Below are 13844 nucleotides of genomic sequence, written 5' to 3' on the forward strand. Positions count from 1 at the left end.
CAGGATTTATCAAATTCTTTTTTGAACACATTCAAACCTAGATTTTCCACTTGACATTATTTTAACACTGACATAGACCCATAATGGGCTAATGCAAATGTTAAAGTAACGATAATCAGAAAATCTAGGCCAAACTCTGTAAGTGACTGCCTATTCCATAAATTAACAATTCTGAGCATGTATAAGTTACTCCTCAAGTTACGTTTAGTCTTCCAATTACCTTGTTTAGTTTATAATCATGTTACCTTCTCATGATTCAACAGAAGTAACTTTTCCAAATCCACTTTTATGATTTATTTCAGAATTGAAAAACTTGGATAATTTCCCAACTTCAGTGGTCTTCTATAATGGAATGACTTTCTCAATATTTGGTCATGAAAACACAGATAATATTATGCTGTTACATTTTAATGATACACCCTTTATTATGTAATTATTTTTAATAAGTAGAATCAATAGGTATCTGCACATTTCTCAACTGAAATTAAAGGTATGTTTTTGCCATCACCATCCCATCCCATAATTATCACAATTTCTTTCGAAGTTTTGCATACTAAACCCGTATGACCTTTTGATGTAATTGGCCGTGCCATTTCCACCTCCTTCACTTCTGCCTCTCTCTCTCGCTCCTCCTTCACTTCTTTGTCTCTCCTTCTTAATGCTAAAGGATCAAGAGATACGGGGGAAAAGCGGGAACAGGGTACTGAGTTAGACGATCAGCCATGATTATTTTGAATGGCAGAGCAGGCCCGAAGGGCCGAATGGCCCACTCCTGCTCCTATTTTCTATGTTTCAATGTTTCCGTCACTTAAAATCAGAGAATGTTATAGCACAGAAACAGGCCATTCTGCCTATCAAATTTGCACCAGTGATTTTTTTTCCCTTACGAGCCAAATAATCTAATCCCACTCTCCTGCTTGTTCCCCATATCTTTTAAAATCCCTCTTTTTCAAGCAACTATCTAATTCCCTCTTGACAGTATTTACAGACTCTGCTTCAAAATATACATATATGTGCCTTAGGACTGGGAAATAGCCAAGATAACACCTTTATCCATGAAAGGAAAGCAAGATAAAGCAGGTAACTATAGATCAGTTAATCTAATATAAATTGTGGGCAAATTCTTAGGATCCGTAATTTGAGATAAAATAAGTGAGTATTTAGAAATGTTTGGGTTATTCAAGGGTAGTCACCACAAATTTGTTAAAGGCAGGCTGTGTTTGACTAATTTAATAGAATTTTTTGGAGAAGCGATCAGTTGGATATATAAAGGGAATGCAGTAGAGTTGGTGTATGTGGATTTTCAGAAAGTGTTCGATAAAGTGAATTACAAGAGGCTTATTAGAAAAATGAATGTGTATCGCATAAAAAGAAATGCAGCAGCATAGATAAAAAGTTGGTTGACAGACAGGAAACAAAGAGCTATGATAAATGAGTAGTGCTCGCAATAGAGATGGGTTGAAAGTGGCATATCCCAGTGGTTAATGCTCGGTTCACTTTTGCTCTCAGTGTATATATGAATAATTTAGACTAGGGTATAGGGAACACAATCTTGAAATTTGATGACGATATAAAAGTAGGGGGTTAAGCAGCAAGGAAGACTTCAAGAAGACATAGGTTAGCAGAACGGACAGACAGGCGGCAGATGCAATTTAGTGTGGACGAGTGAGTGTAAGGTAATACATTTTCGGAGGAAAAACAAGAAATTGGAGTACACACTCAAAGGAAAGATGCTGAAGGGTGTGGATGAACAGAGAAGTCTAGAGATTCAAACACACAATTCCCCAAAGGTATGATTCCAGGTTGGTAAATGCATAAAAAAGGCCAACAGCATTTTGGCATTCTAACCACACTCAGTGTGTAAAAAAATTCTAAATAAGGCCCCGATATTACTAGGGAGGCTGGTTGGCAGCGGGGGCAGGGGACTAGGCGCGTGGGTAACCTGCCCAGTAAAATCCGTCCATTCCCCACGCGATCGCGGGTAAATTGAAACCACTTACCGTGGCTTCCGGGATTCCCGTTGGAAACCTGCGCAGCGGGCGGACTGTGCACACGCATCACAGGCTGTCAGCTGGAGGAGCCCTATTTAAAGGGGCAGTCCTCCAATGACTGATCCTGCAGCAAACAATGACACAGGACCATGGAGTAGCCCAGGGGAGAGGCTGCCCCCTGGTTTAATGATGCCTCACTCCAGGTCTTATTGGATGGGGTGAGGAGGAGGTGGGAGATCTTCTACCCAGCAGACGGGAGGAAGTGGCCAGTCTCTGCCACCAAGACGGCGTGGCTCGAGGTGGCAGAGGAGGTCACCAGCAGCAGCAACATCTCCCGCACCTGGATACAGTGCAGGAAGCGCTTCAATGACCTAACTAGGTCAGCCAAAGTAAGTACACTTATTCATTCTCCTACACTCTGTCTTCCACATCACCACCCCCATCCCACAACTCCTTCTGCACTGCCAACGCTAATCTATCACATCACTCCTCACACCCACTCAAACCTCAGCCTCAACTTACTCACCTCCCCAGTACTCATCCCACCACTACCACTCAACCCAATCCTCATACAATGTCATGGCTCTGTCTCATACTCACCCTCTGATGCATCTTTTTCACGGTCAGCTTCACCCAAACCAATGCATTCAGCGGTTGGCCATGTCACCATCCCTCATTCACGCCTCTCTACTTTCTCCCCTTATAGAAGAAAGCCCAGAATGCACGGGAGAGGGCGAAAACAGGAGTGGGGGGCGCAACATCAGGTAGTCCTCATGGATGCGGAGCAGGAGGCTCTTGAATTGACCCTCGAGTGCCTGTCCATCGTGGACGCCGAGACTGCCACCCGACAAACAGCTGGTGACAGAACTTTAACATTCAGCACTCACAATAGCAAATGATGTTAACATGCCTTGCCATCTTCAGCACCTCAACAACTGTCATCATGCTTAATATTGCCTTCTGTTCTCTTACAGGGCCTTCAGCGACCGCTGTGACGGCAGAGAGCGATTCCTCAGAGGACCTGCCGGCCTCCGAGGGGACACCGTCACATCTGAGTGAGCCATTCACCAGCGCAGATACACACACCTCGGAGGGCCCCGTCCTCAGTTAGTTGGGGTTGTACATGGTGAGTCACCACACACGTGAGCATGAGCAGACACTGGTGGCAGGGGCAGCTGTGGAAAGTCTGCCTCAGTGGGAGTATTCTTCTCCAGGCTCTGCTCAGCTGGACACAGATGCTGAATCCTGGGGGCCATCCTTTAAAAGGAGAATGATCGAGGAGCAGCAGCACATTTGCGAGGGACTGGAACAGGTGCCATGTGCACTCTCCACAATCGCGCAGAGGATGGAGGAGTCCAACTCCTACATGAGTGGAATGGTGGCACAGAGACACGAGGACATCTCTGAGATAGTGTCGCAGGTAGGTGCGGCAATGTCTGCGATGGAGGGAAGGTTAACCTCCATTGAGCTTCAAGCACAGCTCAACAATGAGTCCATTGAGGCCCTGACAACGGCCCTTCGGACTCAAGGTGAGCAACATTCTGCCGCCTTAAACAGGCACTGGTCTTACAAGGCTTCACACATGTCCTCCAAACTGTCGTCCAGCAGGGTGGTAGGAGTGATGTGGGCCTGGCCCAGGAGAGGGATGATGGCGAAAGGGGACATGGAATTGGGGACGCCACTCAAAGCGCTTCCACGTCTCACCCGTTGCCCCCCTCTCAACCATTATCCGCAATGCTGCCTTCTCTCCAGGTGGTCGAGTCTGCCCCTGCATAGGTGCAGGTGTAGCAGTCGTTGGAGGGGCCCTCACAGGCACCGAAACCCAGAGGTCGTCGGCCCAAAGCATCTAATCGGTCAGGGCGTGAACAAGAGCAACCTGTCACTACCGCTGCTGCAGCCACAGAGGAAGCACCACGTAGGAGTAGTAGGAAGCGTAAGGCAAAGGTTTTGTGAGCATAAAGGGGATGCACAAGGGTGTTTGACGCTTTGTCATGTTTTTTATTTATATTTCATTTTTGTTCAACTCACATTAAATATTATTATTATCACCACTACTGCCACATCTTGGCCATTCTTGACTGGCTTGTGTAATAAGTCCCTTCATGAGGTTCACCATGAACACCCACACTTGATGCCACCCACTGGGTCACCCTACAGTGGGTGTATGTGTAGTTGCACGACTATTTTGTGCAGGTGCCTGTGGCGCAGCACTGTGTTGTGGAGCTCCATGTGGCAGAGGTGGATGGCATGCCTGGCGAGGCTGGTGATGCTGCTCATCCTCGGATGAAGTGATGAATGCAGCCATGGCCTCCCCCCTCCCCCCCCCCCCCCCCATCCTGACGGTGTGAGTTTGAGGGGATCCGAAAAGTAGGTAAATGTGTTTGCACAGCAGAGTTTAGGGTATAAAGTAATAATTTTGAGTGGAAAGACAAAGGTGTTGCAGCCAAAACTTTGTCTGAAGTGACATAGTGCCCTGCTGCAATAAATGAGGTATTCCCCCCAACTGTCAAAAAATCCTTTGCATCTCCCACTGGCTGCTGGTTGAAACACGTCTGCTCCAACAGGGAGTGTTTCCCACAGCACAGGAAACACGCTGAGGATCCTTCAAAATTGCACCCCTGCCAAAATCTCCACTCAATGAGGTCTGTCAAGTACCTCAACTAGCTACATAAGTATCTAAATTATCATCCCGCCAGCTTTATAAGCCGGGCTCCGAACCCGCTCCGGGATTCTGCCATTTTCGGAGCCCCCCCGCCCCCAACGCACCCACTCGGCCATCCGAAAATCGGCCCCTATATCACTATTTACCCAAACTTTACCCTTTATAATAAGCCATTAGCAGGTCACTTCCCAGCCTTCTCAGATCCAATCAAAAAAACTCTAACTTCTCAAGTCTCTTTTCATTACTCGACCCTGAATCTAGGCTGCACCTTTTCCATTGCTTCTATATTCTTCCCACAGTAGAGTAAACTGTACATGATATTCCAACTGTGGTGTAAATAAGGTTTTGTATAAGATCAACATTATCTCTTTGTTCTTGTATTGTATACAAAATCAAGAATTCTGTTTGCTTTTTTATGGCCTTAACAATTTATTGATTTGTATCTGCACACTGAGCTTGCTCTGCTCGTCCAATCCATTTAAAATCTTATCATTTAAGATTTATTTTCTTTCCCTATTCTTCCTTCCAAAATATATTACAACAATATTTACTGCACTGAATTAACCCGCCATCTACCTACCCATCTTGCTAGCCTCCCAATGTCCTCCTGCAATTTTTCACAATTGTCATTATTAATTATCACCTCTCCTAATTTGGTGTTATCGCTATTGTTCATTCTACTCCTAAATTCACATCAATTATGTCTATAGTAGATGACAACCTCACGCAGGCCCTTGTGGAACACCACTCACCACATCCCTCCAGTCTGAGAAACCACCCTTTACCCTTACCCTTTGCTCTCTGCCCTGCAACCATATCTCTCTTTATGTGGCCACATAACCCTTAATTCATGTGCTATTACCTGTCAAAGTCTCCTTATCGAATGCTTTTTGAAAATTCATATAGAATCATAGAAGTTTACAACATGGAAACAGGCCTTTTGGCCCAACATGTCCATGTTGCCCAGTTTATACCACTAAGCTAGTCCCAATTGCCTGCACTTGGCCCATATCCCTCTATACCCATCTTACCCATGTAACTGTCCAAATGCTTTTTAAAAGACAAAATTGTACCCGCCTCTACTACTGCCTCTGGCAGCTCGTTCCAGACACTCACCACCCTTTGAGTGAAAAAATTCCCCCTCTGGACCCTTTTGTATCTCTCCCCTCTCACCTTAAATCTATGCCCCCTCGTTATAGACTCCCCTACCTTTGGGAAAAGATTTTGACTATCTACCTTATCTATGCCCCTCATTATTTTATAGACTTCTATAAGATCACCCCTCAACCTCCTACTCTCCAGGGAAAAAAGTCCCAGTCTATCTAACCTCTCCCTATAAGTCAAACCATCAAGTCCCGGTAGCATCCTAGTAAATCTTTTCTGCACTCTTTCTAGTTTAATAATATCCTTTCTATAGTAGGGTGACCAGAACTGTACACAGTATTCCAAGTGTGGCCTTACTAATGTCTTGTACAACTTCAACAAGACATCCCAACTCCTGTATTCAATGTTCTGACCAATGAAACCAAGCATGCCGAATGCCTTCTTCACCACCCTATCCACCTGTGACTCCACTTTCAAGGAGCTATGAACCTGTACTCCTAGATCTCTTTGTTCTATAACTCTCCCCAACGCCCTACCATTAACGGAGTAGGTCCTGGTCTGATTCAATCTACCAAAATGCATCACCTTACATTTATCTAAATTAAACTCCATCTGCCATTCATAGGCCCACTGGCCCAATTTATCAAGATCCCGTTGCAATCCTAGATAACCTTCTTCACTGTCCACAATGCCACCAATCTTGGTGTCATCTGCAAACTTACTAACCATTCCTCCTAAATTCTCATCCAAATCATGAATATAAATAACAAATAACAGCAGACCCAGCACCGATCCCTGAGGCACACCGCTAGTCACAGGCCTCCAGTCTGAAAAACAACCCTCTACAACCACCCTCTTTCTTCTGTCGTCAAGCCAATTTTGTATCCAATTGGCTACCTCACCTTGGATCCCGTGAGATTTAACCTTACGTAACAACCTACCAAGCGGTACCTTGTCAAAGGCTTTGCTAAAGTCCATGTAGACCACGTCTACTGCACAGCCCTCATCTATCTTCTTGGTTACCCCTTCAAAAAACTCAATCAAATTCGTGAGACATGATTTTCCTCTCACAAAACCATGCTGACTGTTCCTAATCAGTCCCTGCCTCTCCAAATGCCTGTAGATCCTGTCTCTCAGAATACCCTCTAACAACTTACCCACTACAGATGTCAGGCTCACCAGTCTGTAGTTCCCAGGCTTTTCCCTGCCGCCCTTCTTAAACAAAGGCACAACATTTGCTACCCTCCAATCTTCAGGCACCTCACCTGTAGCTGTCGATGATCACCTGTAGCTGTCGATGATCTAAACCACATCCACTATAATTTTTTTTTTAAAATCCTCTGTGTTATTTAAGCTTGGTTAAGCATGAACTGCTCTTTAAAAAACATGCTAACTGGCCCTGATTAACTCATGTTTCTCCAATTCTCAGTACTTTCATCCCATATTGTTGTTTCTAGAAGTTTACCAGCACCAAAGTAAGAATGACTGGCCTATAATTTCTTGGCTTAAATTGGCCTCCTCTTTTGAAAAGGAGTGCCACGTTTTCCACCCTCCAGTCCTCCGGCACAATTTTCCTTTTGACAGAATTTTGGAGAGGAAAATTATGCCAAAGCCTCTCTACTGCCCACCCAAGAACCATGCCATGTTTCTCATCGAGATATCTTCACTGCTTTCCTCCCTCAGCCTTTGCATTGAGCAACTTCTCATCCTTGGTCATTTCAAACTCCATCTAAATTCATTATGCTCTCTCTCCTCGGAGTTCACTGCCCTCCTATCCTCCCTTAATCTCTCCCTCCATATAAATTCCCTGACCCATATTCATGGCCGCCCCCTCAACCTTGACATCTCACGTGGCCTCTCTATTCCATCGTGTCAATCACGGATAAGGCCATCTCTGATTACTTCCATGTATCCCTCTCCACACACATCCCCCTTCCACCTCCCAACCCCACTTCCTTCTATGTTCACCCCTGGAAAGAGCTTTTCCCCAAGACACTTACAATGGCAATTTCAAATTCCCAACTGTCTAGCCTTTGATCCTCCATTCACCATGACATTTCTGCAGCTACCGATCTGCTCAATCACACCCTCACCTCCACCTTTGATGCTCTTGTCCCCATTAAAGCCATTACTCTCACTCACCCTGGTCATTCCCCCTGGTATGGCCATCATCTCTGCTCCTTTAAGTCCAAGGGACGCAGACTTGAACGTTTATGGCAGACAACTGGTTTAGCCATTCATCGCCAGATCTGGCTGGATCACATAAAGCACTATCGGTCCTGCTCTCCTCTGCCAAAACTGCTCACTATTCCAGGATCATCCTGAAATGCAAAGATAATCCTCGGCTTCTCTTCTCCACTACAAACCATTTTCTTAAACCCCTTTCCCTGCCTCCTCCACCCACACCTCCAACGAAAAGTACGAGGAGCTCATGGACTTTTTTGTCACTAAGATTGAGACCGTCCGTTCAGCTGCCTCTGCCGTTTCTCTCCCTTTCCCTAGCCCACCAAACCAAACCTCCCATAAGGTTCCCCACTGCCCTAGCTATGAACTCGCATCTTTCTCTAGTTTCTCTCCTATCTCCCCTCATGCCCTCTCCGAGCTCATCTTGACCATGAAACATACATCCTGCTCCCTCGATCCTATTCCCACCAAACTGCTGACCACCCAACTTCCCTTCCTGGCCCCCATGTTAGCTGATATTGTTAATGGTTCCCTCTCCTCAGGTACTGTCCACCTCCCCTTCAAATCTGCCGTCATCACCCCCTCCTCAAAAAACCCACCCTTGACCCCTCTGTCCTTGCAAACCACCGCCCCACCTCCAACTTCCCTTTCCTCTCCAAAGTCCTTGAACATGTTGTCGCCTCCCAGATCCGTGCCCATCTTTCCCGTATCTCCATATTTGAATCCCTCCAATCAGGTTTCTGCCCCTGCCACAGTACTGAAACGGCCCTTATCAAAGTCACAAATGACATCCTGTGTGACTGTGACCAGGTAACTATCCCACCTCATCCTTCTTGACCTGTCTGCAGCCTTTGACACACCATCCTCTTCCAACACATCTCCTCCGCCGTCCAGCTGGGTGGGCCTGCCCTCGCCCGGTTCCATTTTTGTCTCTCCAGTCGTAGCCAGAGAATTACCTGCAATGGCTTCTCTTCCTGCTCCAGCACTGTCACCTCTGATCTATCCCCCAATGATCTATCCTTCGCCCCCTCCTACTTCTCATCTACATGCTGCCCCTCAGTGACATCATCCAAAAACATGGCATCAGATTCCATATGTACGCCGATGACAGCCAGCTCTACCTCACCACCACCTCTCTCGACCTCTCCACTGTCTCTCATTTGTCACGGTGCTTGTCCGACATCCAGTACTGGATAGGCAAAAATTTCCTCCCACTAAATATTGGGAAGGCCGAAGCTATTGCCTTTGGTCCCTGCTGCAAACTCCGTTCCCTAGCATCCAACTCCATCTCTCTCCCTGGCCACTGTCTAAGGCTGAACCAAACCGTTCGCAAACTTGCCGTCCTATTTGACCCTGAGATGAGCTTCCAACCACACATCCACGCCATCACCAAGACCGCCTACTTCCACCTCTGTAACGTCGCCCATTTCCGCCCCACCTCAGCTGATCTGCTGCTGAAACCCTTATCGATGCCTTTGTTACCTCTAGACTTGACTTCTGGCTGACTTCCCATCTTCCACCCTCCATAACCTTGAGCTCATCCAAATCTCTGCTGCCTATATCCTAACTCGCATCAAGTTCCGTTCACCCATAACCCCTGTGCTCGCTGACCTACATTGGCTCCCGGTCCAGGAACGCCTCGATTTTAAAATTCTCATTCTCGTTTTCAAATCCCTCCATGGCCTTGCCCCTCCCTATCTCTGTAATCTCCTTCAGCCCTACGATCCTCCGAAATCTCTGCTCTCCTCCAATTCTTACCTCTTGCACATCCCCGATTTTCATCGTTCCACCATTGATGGCCATGCTTTCAGCTGCCTAGGCCCTAAGCTCTGGAATTCCCTCTCTAAACCTCTCCACCGCTCTACTTCTTTCTCCTCCTTTAAGATGCTCCTTAAAACCTACCTCTTTGACCAAGCTTTGTCCTAATACCTCCTTATGTGGCTCGGTATCAAATTTTATTTGAAAATCACTCCTGTGAAGTGCCTTGGGAAGCTTTACTATATTAAAGGTACTATATAAATGCAAGTTGTTGTTGTTATTTCATTCCTTGCTTCCCTCAACATCCCTGAATGTAAGTCATCAGGTGATTTATCTACCTTAAGTTTGAATAACTTCTTTAGTGCTATTCATATTTGAATAAAAACCAACCACACCTACAAATGCGGATTCTACAATATGACCATATGAAAATAAAAAGGGGAAAGTCCATCATGCCTGTCAAGCCCTTTCTATCCAGATAAGGTCACATAATCTGTTTACCCAAGCATTAACCAAGCAATCTCCTGGGATAGGCAAAAATAACTGTGACCAATGTGAAAAAATGGAAATTCCTCTTCATTAAGCAATCAAAAAAAGCTCCAGGAGACAGTGACAGTGACAGTCCAGAGTTTATGATCATTCCCGCTAACTAATAACAACTTCGATAATTGGAAGTGTCTTTTTCACTCAGGAACTTGTGAAGTTCACTTTTAAAGGACTGCATAGCCATCATATGTTCCAGAGGGCAACAACTCTGTCTGAAAATAAATACTTCCTGAGATCTAACTTAACTCTGCTGTAGAATTTTATGTGTATATCTCCTGGTTTAACCATCTTCATCTACCTCAAATAATCTGAATCTAATCCCTTCATAATTTTAAAAAGCTCTATCATCAAAGCCTGTGTTTCTTTAAAGTACATAGCCCTAACTCTGGGAGCCTATCCTGATAACAGAGAGTCCTTAGGCTAGGTATCATTTATGTTTAGCCTCGACAACACCTTCTTCAGAGCCTCAATATCCTACATTTAGGACTAAAACTGGACACAATACTCCAAGTGTCAATTACCAAAGTCATGTATAGCTTTAGTGCTCTTTGTTTTATACTTGATCAATCTAGCAATTCACCTTAAAACCCTCTTTGTTTTCCCCATAGCTACCTCATGCTGTTTGTACATTTTTAATGATTTGTCAGCTATTAAAGCAAAATCTCTCACTTCATCCATAACCTTCAACATGCACCCCTATATGGTATAAACATTCCTGGAGTTTCCCACCTGAAAATACTTGACACCGCAGTTGTCCATGTTGAAGGATATCTGCCACACAAGAGCCTAGTCCCCCAATTTATCTAAATTAGCCTACAACCTATTACTTTGGTACAAATCACATTTTCATATCATCTTCAAATTTACAAATGTCTTCTTGCAAATCATTAATGAAAATAGTCCCAACACGGAGCTTTGTGGAACTCTACTTGCAACCAGGCCCCATTCAGATCCACTCCCAATAATGATAATCCTGTGCTGACATGATTTCAACCAGTTACTTATCCAGCATGATATCTGTCCTTAACCCAATATGATCTAATCTTTTTCAATAATCTTCTATGCAGCACTTTGTTGAAGGCATGCCATTGTCCTTTTCTGATCACTTCCTCTAAGTACTCAATCAGGTTAAAGAAGCAGAACCTCCATTTCCTGAAGCTGTGCTGGGAATCACTAATGACAACTAAACTATTTAAGTGATCTCAATTCACATCCCATTTAACGCCTTCCAGTAATTTCCCTACAACTGATGTCAAACTGGCAGACTTATAATTCTCAAGGTCCGAATCTTTCCCTTCTGAAATAATGGAATCACATAGCCTTTTTCCAATCCACTGGAACCAGCCCAGACTTCAACGGGCTATTGAACATACGAGCCAGTAGCTCACATACAACAATCCCCATTTCCTTAAGCACTCTGGGTAAATGGAATCAGATTCAACAAAAACATTCAGCCTTAATCCTTGCTGACACCATTTCTGCAGGTACTTCTACTGAGGCAACTCCAGCTACACACGTATTTAGGATCTCCGGCACTGTAGCATCATCAAGTGAAAACTGATGCAAAGTATTGATTTAGCTCATTATGTCTTTATCTTCTTACGTAACCTACTGTCATGTTTCAGGATTTTTGGACCATTTTTCCACGGAATGAATTTGGAAAAAAAGAGCTATTTTATGTGTTGGGTTTTAAAACAAAGTGGACTGGCACAGGTTTAAAAAGAAATGCCACAGGCTGCAGTCTTTGCAGAATATGCATTTAGACCAGACATTAATACTGTTAACCAGGATGATCGGGAACAATAGGAGAGTCATTATCGCATCCCAGGGCCTCCAAACAAATATTTACATCATGGAGAATGGAATGTACCTTCTTGTTGAACTTTGCATGAAGACGGTTTCATTGCCGGGGGGGGGGGGGGGGGGCGGGGGGAGCATTTTCAGGTTTGATTACTAACTGTTCTTGCCAACCCCAAGATAGGGGAAGAGGTCAGATACCAAGTCCCAACTTCCTATGGGAACAGAAAGGAGGTGAACAAAGACCCACATGTTAGTAGTCAGACTTTTAAAAAGAAAAGTGATGAGGGCCTTTGGGACTTTGCTGGGGCAAAAAGCTTGGAAATGCTAGAGGTTGTTAGAAGACAGCTTGTTTAAGTCAAGGAAGATAACCCACTAATGTGGGGAAGCATGGCATCCTCTTCATTTTGTATCATTACACAAAAGTAAATTGTACTGACTCGACTAAGTGAATCTGATCTTAATTATTGCTCTGCATGTTCACTCATTGTAAAATAAAGCAGCGTAACAATTTAAATCAAGTATTTGCTCAGTCCGCCTTTGGCAAGATTGAACAAATACACTTGCAAAAGACAAATATCCAGTTAAGGTCACAACAGGTATATTGTTACACCCCTGGGTTTCATAAAATATGGGTAAATATAGGGCAGTGTGAATCAATTCCCATAAAAGTTCATTCTCAGGCCACTTACAGGAGCAATTGATGCCACTGGACCCAAAGGTACCTACAGCAGTCCTGAGTTTATATCACCTGCCCTGATAAATCCCTCAAAGAACCAATGCAGTTCTTAATTGTTTCCTGACTTCTAACATAACTGAAAAAAACCACTGCTGCAGTTGTCAACTATCCTTTTCTCTAATGCCTCTTTAGCATTTCCAATACTAACTTAAGTTATCCCCAGCTGTTCTGTTCTTCATATTTCTCTTAACAATTGTCCTTTTAGACCAAGTCAAATATCTTCTTTTGGCTCCAAAGGGATTCTGCATGGATCACTTTTCTATTTAAATCTTACTCTCCGGTTCAATGATATTTGTCTTGATCTTCTGTCTATATCTCCTCAATTCCTGTCTCTCTGTTCCTTTACTTCTTTTTGCTTTCTCTTTTTCTCTTCCCCTTTCTTGCACTTCTGAATCATCCACTCTCTTCTGTTTCTGCAACCACAGGATGTAGAGTGACAGCAGCACCAGCACTCAGGCAAGCTGGAGAGTTCAAGGCAGCAGCAACAGGAATCAAGCAGGCAGACAGGTTACAGGCAGTATCAGTGGCAACTAAGTCCAGGGCTTAATTGGAATGAATGATGGAAACATTGCTGTAAGTGTGGAGGCAGGGACAGTCTTGGAGCCCCGTTTGCTGGCCTTCGGTGGGGGTGCACTTTATACAGTGAGCCAGGGTGCACTTTATATGGCAAACGGGGTGTACTTTATACAACGAGCAGGGGTGTTAGCATGCTCGGTCTCCACAGTCATGTGTGAGCTGTTTTAAGAACTGTTTTGGTTTGCTGCAAGGTCTGGCCAAGCCCTTACACAAAACCTCCCTCTCACTCTCTTCACAGAACCGTACATGGGTGAGCTGGATGCAGTTAATATTGTAGATTACTGCAGCAGGTCCCAATTAGAGGACAACAGCAGCACTACTGAAAATGGGAGGTACAGGCTGGAGTGGTCGACCCTGTAGTACAGCGTACATAACTGGAAAATATGTTGATTGATGAATAGTTGAGCTTTTTGCATTTTGTGCTTTTTGCAGCAACATAGGGGAGTAGGCCATTTAGCCCCTCAAGCCTGTTTTGCCATTCAATGAG

The sequence above is a fragment of the Heptranchias perlo genome, chromosome 15, assembly GCF_035084215.1.
Source record: "Heptranchias perlo isolate sHepPer1 chromosome 15, sHepPer1.hap1, whole genome shotgun sequence".
Taxonomy (NCBI): Eukaryota; Metazoa; Chordata; class Chondrichthyes; order Hexanchiformes; family Hexanchidae; genus Heptranchias; species Heptranchias perlo.